Source organism: Rhagoletis zephyria, unplaced genomic scaffold (genome assembly GCF_001687245.7).
Source record: "Rhagoletis zephyria isolate East Lansing unplaced genomic scaffold, Rhagoletis_zephyria_1.1 Rzeph_scaffold_01180, whole genome shotgun sequence".
NCBI lineage: Eukaryota > Metazoa > Arthropoda > Insecta > Diptera > Tephritidae > Rhagoletis > Rhagoletis zephyria.
The window spans coordinates 18,028-32,165 of record NW_016158264.1 but is presented as its reverse complement, the minus strand read 5'-3'; the positions used below and the strand labels follow the sequence as shown (position 1 = coordinate 32,165).

The window sequence follows — 14,138 nt, the reverse complement described above, 5'->3', positions numbered from 1 at the left end:
AAACAGTGTAGTGAAAACATATTTGAAAACATTTCAGATTCAGAAGGTGAAGAAATTAATGAATTACCTTCAACATCAGCGAAGCAGCAATATACAGATCCTACAGTAATTCAAAGGGCAACTCAACATTTCATTACGCCAAAACTAGTGGCAGTTTTGGATCGTTGTCATGTTAGTGTCCGAAATTCAGTTTTTATATTGCAAGCGGCAGTAGAAGCTTTGGGTCACAACTTGGATAATTTAATAATTTCCAAGACCTCAATCCAGCAACAGCGGGAAAAGCTCAGATGTGATCGTGCTGAAAACATAAAAGCCAAATTTAAGAAATCGGTGCAGCCATTTCTTGTTGTTCATTGGGATGTCAAGCTGTTGCCAGCATTAAGTGAGTTCAACTAGTATTTTTTTATGTACAAATTTAAATATTTTTACACTTTTAGGTGTAAATGAAAAAGCGGTAGAATGCCTACCAATAATTGTTACTGGAACCGAAACGGAACAGATCCTTGATATTCCAAAACTAAATAATGCATCTGGAGAAGCGCAGGCAACAGCGGTTTTCAATGCATTGGAAAAGTGGGAGTTGAAAGACAAAGTGAACGCATTGTGTTGTGACACAACAGCTTCGAATACTGGTCGATTGAATGGAGCATGTGTACTTTTGGAAAAAAAGCTTGATAGAGATCTGCTGTACCTCCCTTGTCGGCATCATATTTATGAATTAATTTTGAAAGCAGTGTTTGAGAAGAAGCTACCTCAATTAACAACAAGTCCAGATGTGCCATTGTTTAAAAAGTTTAAAAAATGTTGGGATAAAATAGATCCGAAAAGTATAACTAGTGGAATGCAGAATGAACGTTGCCGTCATAGCTTAGAACCAGCCGCAACAGAAATATTAAGTTTTGTATCAAAAGAACTAACAAAAACTCAAGTTAGGGAGGATTACCGCGAGTTTCTGGAATTGACAAGATATTATATAAGCACAGATAAAGAAACACCTGTAAAAATTCGACCGCCCGGAGCAATGCATCAAACAAGATGGATGTGTCGAGCAATTTACTGCTTAAAAATATTTCTTCTACGAGAACAACATTCTATTCCAGCAGATCAAGAGCATGCATTAGCATATGTTTGCATTTTCATCATAAAGTTTATGTGCAAGCATGGTTCCAATGTCCTAATGCCTCCGAAGCTTGTGTTAATGATCTCAGATTTTTAAAGGCTCTTAGTTTGTACAAAGAAACCGATCCCGTGACGTCAGAGGTTGCTATTCAAAAATTAAGTAATCACCTATGGTATCTTGTTGAAGAAACATCTGCTTTGGCCTTTTTTGATATGAGATTGAATGCCACCACAAGAAGAAATATGGTGAAGGCGTTAAAAACAAATTCAAAACTGGATGTGAAGAAGAAGCTGATTATGGACCACCATGACAAAAGCATTAACAGGTTAAATATTAAATACTACCTATAACTATTTTTGAATATATTTCCATTACTTTTATTGTTTTTTATTTTCAGGAAAATCGATTGATTCTTTTATTTCGAGTAGAAGTATGAAGTTTTTTTCAAGGTTTAATCTCGATTCAACTTTTCTAAAAGAAGATCCTGAGAAATGGGAACACGAGGAATCTTTTGTGAAGGGTAAGGAACTACTCACTAAATTGAAGGTAGTGAATGATACTGCAGAAAGAGCGGTGAAGTTAGTGGAAGACTATCACGGCCTGATAACAAAGGATGAAGATCAGATAGCGTATGTAATTCAATATGTTCATGAACATCGAAAAATGTACCCTAGTTGTTCAAAAACAATTTTAAATAAAAATTATTAAACTTGTACATCGAAAATTAAACTTCTAATTCCACAAACTATTTTTTTTAATGAAGTCATAATACATATTTGACTGGTTGCGGGTATGAGTGATATTGAATAAAATTGCAATCGAAAGTCGGCACGGGAAGGCGTGGTCCTAGGGGCGTGAAATTTTTTGAGAGTTGTTTTGGTAGCAAGTCTCAACTTTTTGGGGGGTGAGACCAATGATTTTCGAATTTCGAAAATAACGGACACCCTAATCTACATACATTAAAACCCCGTATATATTTTTAGTGTGGCCCGACATGTTGTATCTGCCGTTTTGTTTTTTGAAATTTCGAAATCAAATTTGAAAGTTTCTCTGATCTAAGTGTTTGTAGACTTTTGGCCTTGAAAGCAAGCCCCCTGGCCAAGTGTGCTACATATGTATTCCAGCAATTACTTTATGCCATTCATTGTTGTGTTTTTCCAATTTGATACTTTGCCCCTTTCACTTTATATATCCTCAAGCGAGATGTTTCTATTAAACAATGTTTCGTTTTTTATGATTTTGTATTTTTGTTAACACCCTAGCATTTAGCATTTAATATTATGTACTCTTTATTTTTGTTACTGTATGATTGTCGTAGTTGTTTTTGCTTTTTGGATTTTGGCACGTACCCAACTGACATTGACTGATGCGTGCTAGTCTGCGTGCGCCTGTCTCAAAGCTTCCAATGCCTTGTGTGGGTTAATGTTTTTCTTCATATTTATGTACGTACTCATGTATCTGTAGAATTTTATTCTTTTTCCAAGCACAGGCACATGCACGTACATATAATATAAACACAATACATATTACATATGCATTAGCGATGTTAATTTTTCAGCTTCAGATCCCGGGATTTTCGGTATGCCGGACTAATCCCGGGATTTAGATAGTCTTTACTTTTCAACAACTTAAATTGAAAAAATTGCTTCTATATTGTTTGAGAAGCTCTCCTACCATAATATAAATAATAAATAAATAGGTTTGATTTTTATTTCTTCTCTCTGACGTAAGGATTTATTTTAAAGGACTTTAAAATTTCAAAGATATGATTAATTTCACAAGGACGAATAGGTAATTTTTTAAGCTGATGAAGTTAGAAGGACGAAGTTCGAGGATGCTATCGAGTTTACATAAGTCCTTAACTTATAATTTTTTCAAGAACAAATATTGCGCAATTTCAAGGATAAAATTTTAAAATGACATTTCCAATATCACCAAAGTCCGCCAAAAACTTGATTCTGTTTAAATTCTACAGTATTTCCCCTTTAATCTGATACCCATACTTCTTCCCTATGCACATTTCCCTGAGTGAAAAACTAAAAACGCAATTTTACAATATTTGGTCCATGGTTTCGCGAATATGTTGATATTTGTGTTCAAAATTTACTCTCGCGCGTTATATGTATAATATTAGGCATGTTTTATTCAACCATCACAAGCAAATAGCTAAATCTTGGTCAAATAAAACGAAATTAGCTTATTTCCTATGTTAGCCTAATTTTGACAGTTGTTTGACTGCAAATAGTGTCAAAGTAAGTTTTTGCCTCTTTCTGATTGGCTGAAGGAGAAAATTTCTGATGCTGAATGGCTATGTCGCTTGTTCAATATACAAGCCAATATAACTTTTCATAAGCCAATATAATTATGTTTGGTAAATCCTCCATACAAAATAAGCTAATAGCTTCAATTTCTGGACAAATAAAACACGGCTATTAAAAAAAAATGTATTATAAGTAAAACAAGAAATATAGCCAATACTGGTGAAGAAAAGCAGTTTCTATTATTGCCATCAGTACAAATTACAAATCCCGAAAATCCCGCGATTATTTGCCAAGAATCTCGGGATTTTTGGGACGTTAAAAAGGCCGGGATCTCGGGATCCCGGGATTACCTTTCCTAATAATGCATAGTTCAGCCTATATTCGAACTGTTCGACTTCATCGGGTTGTTGTTCATGATGAGTTTTTCGATCCAAAGCAGCAAATTCTAATAGGCGTGAGTCGTTAAAGAATGATGACAAAAATATTTTTAAGAATCATTCATTACATACTTAGGCTGTGTGCGAGTTGACCAAAATTTTAGTACCTAAATTGGAATCGGGGTTGCCAGTTTGGTAAATTGTTACCAAAATTGGTAGAAAAAATTTGGTTTGGTAAAAAAGTAAATTTTTTCTCATTTTGATAGATTTTTGTTGAACTTTTCGTTACCGATTTATTTTTCGTAGTTATCTTTATATTATAAATTTCCTTGCACACTTTTTATATACTTGCATACGTATAAATGTATATCGATATAAAGCGAACATATCGTATCAAAACTCATTTTTCTGGAATACCGAGGAGCTTTTGATTTCGTAAATATTTTAAATGACAGTTATTGGTAAACTGGTGGCAAAAAATCAAGTATTATTTACTTTAAAACTCGGTATCTTAAATTGTTCTAAAAGTTCAGAGTAAAAAATTCGAAATTTTGACGAAAAATTTTGAATTTTTCTAAATGTTGTACATAGTTTGAATCCTTAATTATTATGGATTTAGTTAAAGCAACAAAAAAATTTTACTTGAAAAACATTGCGAATAATAAAAAATTAATCACTGTATTTATCTATAATACCGTATATGTATGTAATTAGTTAAATAAAAATTTCTTTAAAAACAATTTTAATAGTTATTGAAATAACTAAAAAAATAAAAAAATTAAAGTTTTAATTAAAATAAATAAAAATAACAAAACTATGAAAACTTTATGAAAATAACTACAAAAAATTTATTGGTAGATATTTTCCAGATTTGGTAGATTTTTCTCAAGTGGATGGTAAATATTTTTTTTCGTCAGTGGCAACCCTGATTGGAATTCCACTTGAAATTTCCAACACAGCCTCAATTTAGTTAAATAACTGGTCACAATTTGCGAGTTCATCTGACACTACCTAAGTTGTTCCTTCTGAAATTTGAGTTCAATTGCTGTTGAGTTATTCAATAATATTGTAACTTTACAGAAAACAAGTGAACCTAACACTCCGATAGATTCAGGGCTGAAAACCGGTTTTAAGCGAACCGTTTTTGTTTTGAAATTTCAAAACCGAACCCGAACCTATCGATTAGGAGAGCCCAAGATAAGATTTTGAGTGCCAATTTGTGTCTACACAACTAGACTTGTTTTATTTTCTCAAATTAATGTTGCATTTATTCTGCCCAGCGCCAGGGCTGTCAAGCTTTCGTATTCTTTTCTAAGCATCTTCACATGAATAGTACGTCCTCTTTCTTTAAAATGTTGCACTCTGATAATGTTGACATATCAGAAGGTGAAAGTTTTTTCGAGGAAAGAAAACGCGGATAAAAAAGTGTATTAAAAATTTTGGAATTTCGCCTAACTGTGAATTGAAAACAATAAGATAATAACAAAATTCTTGCAAAATTATTGTAGTTTTAATAGTAAGTTTTTATTTTCCCTTTTCGATCAAAAATAATCGTTAATACATGGATTTACATACCCAAATAAGGTTTGCCATATTACCTTACTCGGTAAAGCGACTCAGAAGAATGTATGTATGTATGATATCAAATATACATTCTAAATTCCTAATTTTATAAGGCAGTCACACCCCTGTTAAAGTAAGGGAGATTGGTCAGGGAAGCGGTAAGGAACGCTGGGTGAAGTATAAGTTGCTGGTAAGGCGTTATTACGTGCCCCTATTTCCAACGGGTATACAATTTAATTTGTCTAATATAGTACCTATGTATATTTTTATGTTTTTCTGTATTATATAAATTATCTTCTTCTTATTACACATTTCACTAAATTCCGATGAATGGATGAATACAAAAATAAAGCATCTGCACTTCACATAATACCTTAGGTAGGGTGCCATCCAATTTTGGTAAGTAAGTTCTGGTGCGTGTTTTTCGTGCGTCTCCAGAATTTATGAATTCGTAAACAAAAACATCTCATTTGAAAATAGGAGATTCTAAAAAACTGGATTCTACTTGACTTTTACTTGCATCGTTTGAACGGTAAAAAGCACACGCAATAAAAATTTAATAACAAACACCTGCAAACTACATCAGATTGATAGCATTAAAGATTTAGTATGTTTCAAAAATATTTCAAAATACTTAGGTTACAGAATTTCAAGGACATTTTAAAAACCTTTCAAATAAATATGGACGTACATATTTATATCACAACAAACAACTCTCTACAGACATCACCTGGTTTTATTATTGCACAATAACGCCTAAGTGTATTTACATTACCGCATATTTGCAGAGTTAAAAAGTAAATTTGGTAAAACAAATGTAAATAAATAAAACTAAAATAAAACAAAGCATATTACATAAGATAAAGTAAGACTAAAATAAAATTGAAACAAGTAAGAGCAGCGCTGTCTTCGGCTATGCCGAAGGCTTCATACCTATCATGAACATCTTCAAATTTTAGTTTGACAGGTTACTGATTTTGAATACATCTGCATACATCGATAGAGGAGTTACATACTTATATAAAAAATCGCATCTAAACAATCAGAGGAAGATATACTTTATATGGCACCAATCTAAGTCATTTTCACTGCTATGTGATCGGTATGTAAACCGGTAACACAATTTATTGGATTTAGTTTCCTACATAAAGGAGATATATCGCAAAAACTGGTATCTGAACAATCAGTGCTATAGGAGATAAAGCTTATACAGCATAGATTTTGACGATTTTCTCAGTAGACTTTGTATTATTATTTATAAAATATCTTACGAAATTTATCGGTTTTAGCTGTTCAAATAAAGGAGTTTTACAGTAAAATCCCATATCTGAACAATCAGATGTATGGAAGATATATGTTGTAGTCACCCGATCCTTGTTATTTTCACTGTAAGTATTCTGTTAATAATGAGTGAAAATGGTGCGAAATTTCATGTTCCTAGCTGCATAAATGCAGGAGATATGATAAAAGACCTCATATCTGAACAATCAGTTGTATGGGGGCTGCAGGTTATAGTTACCCGATCTTCGTTATTTTCACTGTAAGTCTTCTGCTGATAATGAGTGAAAACAGCGCGAAATTTCATGGTCCTAGCTACATAAATGGATGAATTATAACGAAAAATCTCATATCTGAACAATCAGTTGTATGGGAGCTATATGTTAAAGTGGTCCGATTCTTCCGGTTCCGACAAATGATTAATACATTATAAAAATACACCCACCTACCAAATTTGATCCGGATATCTCTAAAACTGAGAGACTAGATTGCATACAAACAGACAGACAGACGGACAGACGGACAGACGGACAGACGGACATGGACAAATCAGCTCAGCTCGACGATCTGATCATATAAGTATACATTTTAATGGGTCTATCTCTTCTTATTCTGGTACTTACAAACATCGGACCAAAGTTATAATACCATTTCATGCTCATGAAAGGTATAATTAAAATAATTTGAATAATAAAATGAATCTTTGTGTTGTCTGTTCACCTTTTGAGTTCTTATACGTAGTATATGGCCGTGACTAATTTAGTATTAGATTAAAACCTTATGTTTGACACGGTGATGTTAGCCGCTATGTAAAACTTGGTTTGCTCATCTCAGGTGGTTGTGGAACTCCATCCATCTTGAAAACAAGGGAAGTCAACGTAAGTTTTCGCTGGAGATGAAATAAGGCCTAACCCAAACTATCGATGTGGATTAAAGTTACCAAAAATTCAGATATAATGTATAATATTTTGTGTATAAATCGACTACTTCAACCTCTTGTCTTTTGCGATAGCAAATTCTTTTTAACGGTTACCCCTACTCTATGATTTAAACGCCCTCAGCTGTTCACGAAGATACGAAGCTAAAATCGATACCCGATAGTTTTTCAGTGCTGGCCGCCCAAAATTACAAGTCAAGATACAGCACTCATAGCATCGTGAAAGATGAGCAGCATGGTTGAAAGCTCCTCCAGGCAAATGCGGCAGTAAGAATCAAAAGGTATTTTTATCAGGGACGTGAACCGGATGAACATTTTGTTTGGTTCGGTTCAGCGCTTCGAACCGTTTTTGCACTTTTGGATTGGTTCGTCAAAGCGGTTCGGTTCAACGGTTCGAAAAACAAAAGAATTACGCGCAAGTTTAAGTGTCAAGTGTCAAGTGCAACAACGCGCAAGTTTAAGTGTCAAGTGTCAAATGAGATGGGTTGCCTTTACATTTGATATTGTCACATGGTAAACAAACATGATGGGTATTACCATGTTTACCAAAAAGAAAAAAAATTGGGTACATTTATCTATTAAAAATTGGTTGAAACGAACCTTTCAATCTTAATAGAAAGTGGTTCGGTTTTCGGTTCGGATCAAACATTTGTGGAAAATTTCTGTTCGGTTAATGGTTAGGTTAGTTAATAGAAAAGAGCGGTTTTCCGGTTCAAAACCGGCTCGGTTCAAAAGCGGTTCACGTCCCTGAATTTTATTGTCACCGCGTGAATCCCGAATGTCCGGACCCCGCCAAAACCAAAAGATACTAACATGAGCACCCTATGTAGCCGCCTATGACGCACCCGGGGTCCAGAAGTACCTTGAAATTGCAATTTTTCCAGGCTTTGCCCAAAGTCCGCTGAGCTGAAAAAGGGCCGTATGCTAAGGAGTAAACCCTAGATGTTCGTTGCTACTCCGACTCGCTCTCTGCTCGGTGATGTCGTTTCTTTAGCCATGTTGTTTACCACAATATGTCCATGGCCTGGCACCCTTATATTGTCATTTAATGTCTTATGGCACTTCTATGGCACTTATAGAGCTGGAAAACTATCGATGGCACTATCGATAGTTTTTGACTATCGAAAACATCGATGGTTTTGTAACACTATCGATAGTTTTTACTCATACATAATCAGTAACGGCGCATTTACATTAGACAATGCGGTAAAGGCAATAAAAATGTACGTATTAGTTGTCAAAAACGCTAATCATTGTCTCCGTTATGTAGGCGTCCTGACAATAGTTATGACAATTAATTTTGAGCAAAACATCGGGCGTGAACGTTGTATTATAATACGCATTTCGCGCGAGCTATTTAAGCTAAAAACTAAAGAATAATAAAGAATAGCCAAAGTTACAAACACATCAGCGTCTCTAGTGTAATTTTAGATCTTTTGTTATGAACTTCTCTTCTTTCTTGCACCAGACGTCAAAATTATTGTCTGATTTACTGTCTTGAAAATAATCAGGACAGTGATTGATACAATTGGAAAAGTATGCTTGTATTAGTGAAAAAGGGTGCATGTATTGCTACTGGTCCGGTGTAAGCCCTAAGTAGGAGTAAAAGCCGGCGGTACCTGCTTCATCTTGCAAATCGGAAGGGACATTTAGCAAAGCAGGGCAAATAATTTCCGAGCGCAGATGCTGCTTGAAACCAAAAATCGTTGATAAACTTTTGTTCCTTAACAAAAATATGTGAATATTTTAGCAATTCTGACCTCTTTTTCAGTAAAAGTTTTTTATGTTTTATTTTTGGAATTTTTCAATCAAAACTATAGATAGCCACGACCATCGATGGTTTTCCAGCTCTACTTTCTTCCCAACGATTATTCTAAAATATTATAGACATTCGTAGATACATATGTATGTACATTAGAGTAGACATAGCATTGTGAATTCAAAAGTATTCGCATGAGGTTGGACGGTTGTCGAACTCCACGATTTAAACATTTCGCTTCTGACCCCACCATTTCAGATTGCTCGCTAAAAAACAAGAAACTTCTTGCATGCATAAAAATCATATTTTTCCAGTTTTTCGAAAAGCGATTGAAGAGAAGTACTTCTGATTCGGATTTGTTTTCGAAGTTTAGCTGGGCAACAATTTCAACCAAGTTATAAATTTTCTATTTTCCTTGGTAATTTTCAATTGGCTCATCCATCTTTTCGTCAAGAGGCTCTTTTAGTTATGAAATACCCAACACTTGTTTTACGTTTTCTGCAATTACAACAAAGGCGAGTCATTCAACTTTAGTCTTGTCCTGCATTTGTGGAATATATGTTGAAGCTATTCACTTACACTAGAGCTTGACTGTCGCCGTTTTGAGTAAATTTCACTTAAATATGATTCTTGGAAAGGAAATTATATTTTTTGTCTAATTGCGCCAAAATATAAAACTTAGAAAACTATGGTAGATTTTGTAATTTTTCTTGGCTCAAAGTTTGTAAGCCGTACCCGAAACCACTGGAAATCAGCGGATCTTATTCAAAAATATTTCATGCTTATTTTCATTTCCAACCTCACATTCCGTGCGTATAATTATAGTTTTCGAAAATCACACTATCATGGCCACCCTAATGAAAGTATGATACAAAGCACATATCGTCGCTTAAAATTCAAAACCGCGTTTCAAGAAAATGAAAAACCTCATATTCCAGCTTGTTCAAGTTATATAGGAGAGAGCAGAGCCGGCCGCAGGATTTCTCATTCGTAACAACCAAGAATGGCATTGTTTTATTTAAAGTATTCAGCATAATGTATTTCATTTTGGATATAATTTAGCAAACTTTCTACAAAGTAATACTCCCCCTAGAAATGTTCCTTTTGTCATAAAAATGTTCCCTGCCTGGCCTTAAAGTTCAGCATTTTCATGCAACTTTCACAAAAACTACCTATAAGTCAGTAAGAAATTTAATATATTTTAATGCCACTTCATGTAGTTTCAAATATGGCCAACCTATTTTTAAACCTCCCCAACTTTTAAAGTTATTGAGGTTTTTTCCATGTAAAATTACAATTTTCTAGGAATTCAGCCGTTAAATTTCATTTCAGCCAAGTAAATTTAGACCAAATTGGTACGATGAAAAAAAATTGTAGTAGCAAACTTTTAATGCAGTTTACTTTTATTTGACACGTAGATCATGAAACCACAGTCTCGCCTCTAAATTTCATACCGGAACATTGTCCAAGCATATTTTGAATTTTTCGTAAAAACCAGTTCTATACAAAATTTGTAGAGAAATTAGTTTCCCACATTTTTTGTACGCAAACTTAAAAACAAAAATAATTTTTTATTGTAAATAATTAGCAAAAAGAGCGAAAAATGTTTGCATTGTCACGGTTTTCAACAATTTCTGATAAAAACGCGTAGCATATTCAAATGCCAAAGTTGTAGGGAACTTTTCTCTTTTAGTGTTGGGTTTACAACTGGGTGGCACAAACTTTGTAAAGAAAAATCTAATTTACCATGAAATGGATTTAAGAAGACACATGCCTCAGAAATCAAATTAAATTTAATTCATCAGTTTACTAGAATATGTATCACGATTTTATAAGAAGGTTTTTTAAGAAGGTTTTAGCTTGAAAATATATTTTGAAGAAGGTTTCACGCTGTTTGAAAAGTTTAATTTAACTAACTTATATACAATTTATATGGAATATTAAAATACGGGTGTCTAACGAAAGAGTGGTAAGAAATATTTAGTGTGAACATTTAAAATGATTGAAGAGGGTTGCCACCTGTTTAAAAAGTTGCACTCAAATTAGATGAATTACTAAAAGATGGACATCAATCGAAATGGGATTTAAAATGCTTTATTTCTAACCTTTATTTAGGAGGGTTGCCTAATTTAATTGAAATATTTATCGCGGTGTTATACGAAAGAGATGTAAGAACGTTTTTGTTTTAAAGTACTTTTAAAAGGATTTCTACCTGTATGAAAAGTCGACTTTTGTTAACTTGTACCCAAGATTTACGAAATATTAAAATATGAGTGTCAAGGACATTATTCTTTGCACCGTTCTTTCGAATTTGAAGTAAATACCTCGGCCTGGAGATGTGCGATAAGATTTTAGTTTTTGAAGTAAGAACTTTTTTATCGGTACAGGGTGATTAAAATTGTATGACATTAAGAACCCATACAATGCGAGACCTCTCCTCAATGAAACGGCTGCATGGATTTAGATGAAATATAGCACTCGGATTGCTTATGACTCTGACTAACATTTGGAATAGTTTCTATAGCTTGGAATCAAACTTTAAGGGTTTAACGCCATGCGGGTTCACTAGTTATACATAATATGATCATCATTTTTCTCTTCTTCAAATTAAGATTTCTCTATATTTATTATTTAACCTGATTTATTTACTTACGATTGTAATTTATTGCACTGTGTTCAGTCTGGTGCGCCATCCACGAGTTGTGTCTACAGCCGGTGTTCAACCTTCACACTGAACAAATTTTAGCAATACCGCCACACAACTTCATGACTAGTTATTTTATGATGTTATAGTGATCAGGCAATAACAGCAAAATTTCTTCAATTAAAAGTCTTATACAAATTATATGTACATACATATGTATAAGTATTTACTTAAATGCGTCATTCATTTATTTCACCAATTAATTTATTATTTATCATTACTGTTTTACAATATCTACGGATCGAAAAAAGCATTCTTAACAACTATAATTAATTTAATGAATTTTCGTCACTTAAACTGTGACGAGCCGGCACTTCCAGCACTGTTAGTTTAACTAAAAGAAACATTCGATCACATATATGTATGTATTATTTTAGTTAGCAGAGCCGGACGGACCCAGCACACGTTCAACCGGCGGTGAACACACTTAGCGACTGAGGCGGACGTCCATTCGGCCAACCAGCGACGTCTTGGGGAGATGTCGTGCATCGCTGAAATACCATGCCCAAGCGGCATTGCCCACACCTCGCGCCTCCTGAAACCACCCACTAGGTATGCCACTTGAGAGCACTTTCGCAAAAACAGCAGATTCTAAGGCAACATCGGTTGCTCGTATTGGCATCGAGGGGCGAGCTGCAGCAACTGAAACATGGAACGCCAAACGCGAGACAGAAATTAAAAGCGTTTAGCGCTGATCATCTGTCTACAATAGAGTGTATGTGCGCTGCGTGCCCACGGTTGCCACACACTTAGACAAAATGTTACCCATATTTTTTAAAAAGATTACCAGAAAGTTACCAAAATTATTAAAAGCTATTTTTCTTTTGTAATAAACAATGGAAATTACATTTACACTTTCAAGCTTATATGAAAGTTGCCACGCAACTCTTTTATTTATATAGCGATTATCTTTGTTAGTGGCTTGACTTCATCACAAAAGAATTTACAAAAACTGTTTTAGTTTTATAATTTTTTCCCCATTAACGGGTCTTACGCTGTGGAAGTTAAATGTGAAAAACCAGTCCAAAACTGTTCAAAATTACTTTAAAAAACATCCACCTTTTTACAAGCGAAAACAAAATTTTTATTTTCAGTAGAGTTTCTAAAGTAGAACCACTTTTTAGCTGAATAAAGATAAATTGCAAATATCTTGGAAACTTGTCCAAAGAACAAAAAAATTACCAAGCTTTCGGAATCAGAGGGTGGCAGAACAAAAATTAAAATTATTGATCCAGTGAAGTTATTGATTTATAGATTTTCACACCTTGGGACCATTTCCTTGTATTTTTATTAGATTAAATTTAAATATACTTCATGACCAATATTTTTTTTTTAATCAATTTTAAATAAACTTTGAATCAATAACCTCAACGTTTTAAACAAACTACTATGTAGTCCGAAAATAAATCTCTTTTGAGGCAAGCTTCATTATTCCACAGGTTAATAATAAAATCTCGTCTTATATTTCACTGCATGTCGTTCAGACAATGTTTGATGAAAGAACTCAAATAACAATCTTCTAAATTTGAAAGACCGCAGCCTTCACCATGACCCTAGCTCCTCATGGCAGATGTGTATGTAGATTTGTGCATATCGCCAATCATAAATCTATCATCAAAAACAAATTCATTCAGTAAGAAATTAGCTGTGTGTACGAAACTCTGCTGCAGATATTCAAAAATATTTAATGTTTTTAAGCATTTTGTCTGAAAGTTACCAAACGATATCGGAAGCTACCAAATTACCAAAGAGAATAAAAGTTACCAATTTTGGTCACATTTTACCAAAGTGGCAACCGTGTGCGTGTCCGCTTCGAGTATGTGTATGTATTTCCACCTTTGCAATTAGATATATTCAATTCTACGCTGTAGGAAAACACATCAAAATAAACTGATATTCTTCCAGCTAGTTTAGAACTATGAATACTTAGTTAAAATTTCTATTTTATTCTTAAATACACAATTAACGGCCAGTTTTTCATTGCTGGTTAAAACTCAGTTTAAACAAAGTTTAGTTAAACTCGGCTTAAATTTAACTACTGACTGATAACACAGAACTGCAGCCATGGGCGTAGCCAGGTAGGGGCAGGGGGTACTCGAGCCCCCCCTAACTTTAAAATTTTCCTTATATATATATAAA

At 33.9% G+C, this 14,138-nt stretch overlaps 1 protein-coding gene across 5 annotated transcripts in view; it reads right to left on the bottom strand.

Moving 5' to 3' along the window:
* The window catches only part of LOC108363063 (uncharacterized), an 84,967-nt gene extending 72,327 nt beyond the window's left edge, over nucleotides 1-12,640 (bottom strand). For 3 of the 5 annotated variants that reach the window (XM_017616306.1, XM_017616303.1, XM_017616302.1), the window contains exon 1: nucleotides 11,949-12,639. The gene's annotated coding sequence lies outside the window, so the exon portion shown is untranslated. Of the gene's footprint in view, nucleotides 1-11,948 lie in introns of all 5 variants that reach the window. The other 2 variants (XM_017616304.1, XM_017616307.1) reach the window with 2 other exon arrangements.
* Between the last annotated feature and the right edge of the window lie 1,498 nt (nucleotides 12,641-14,138).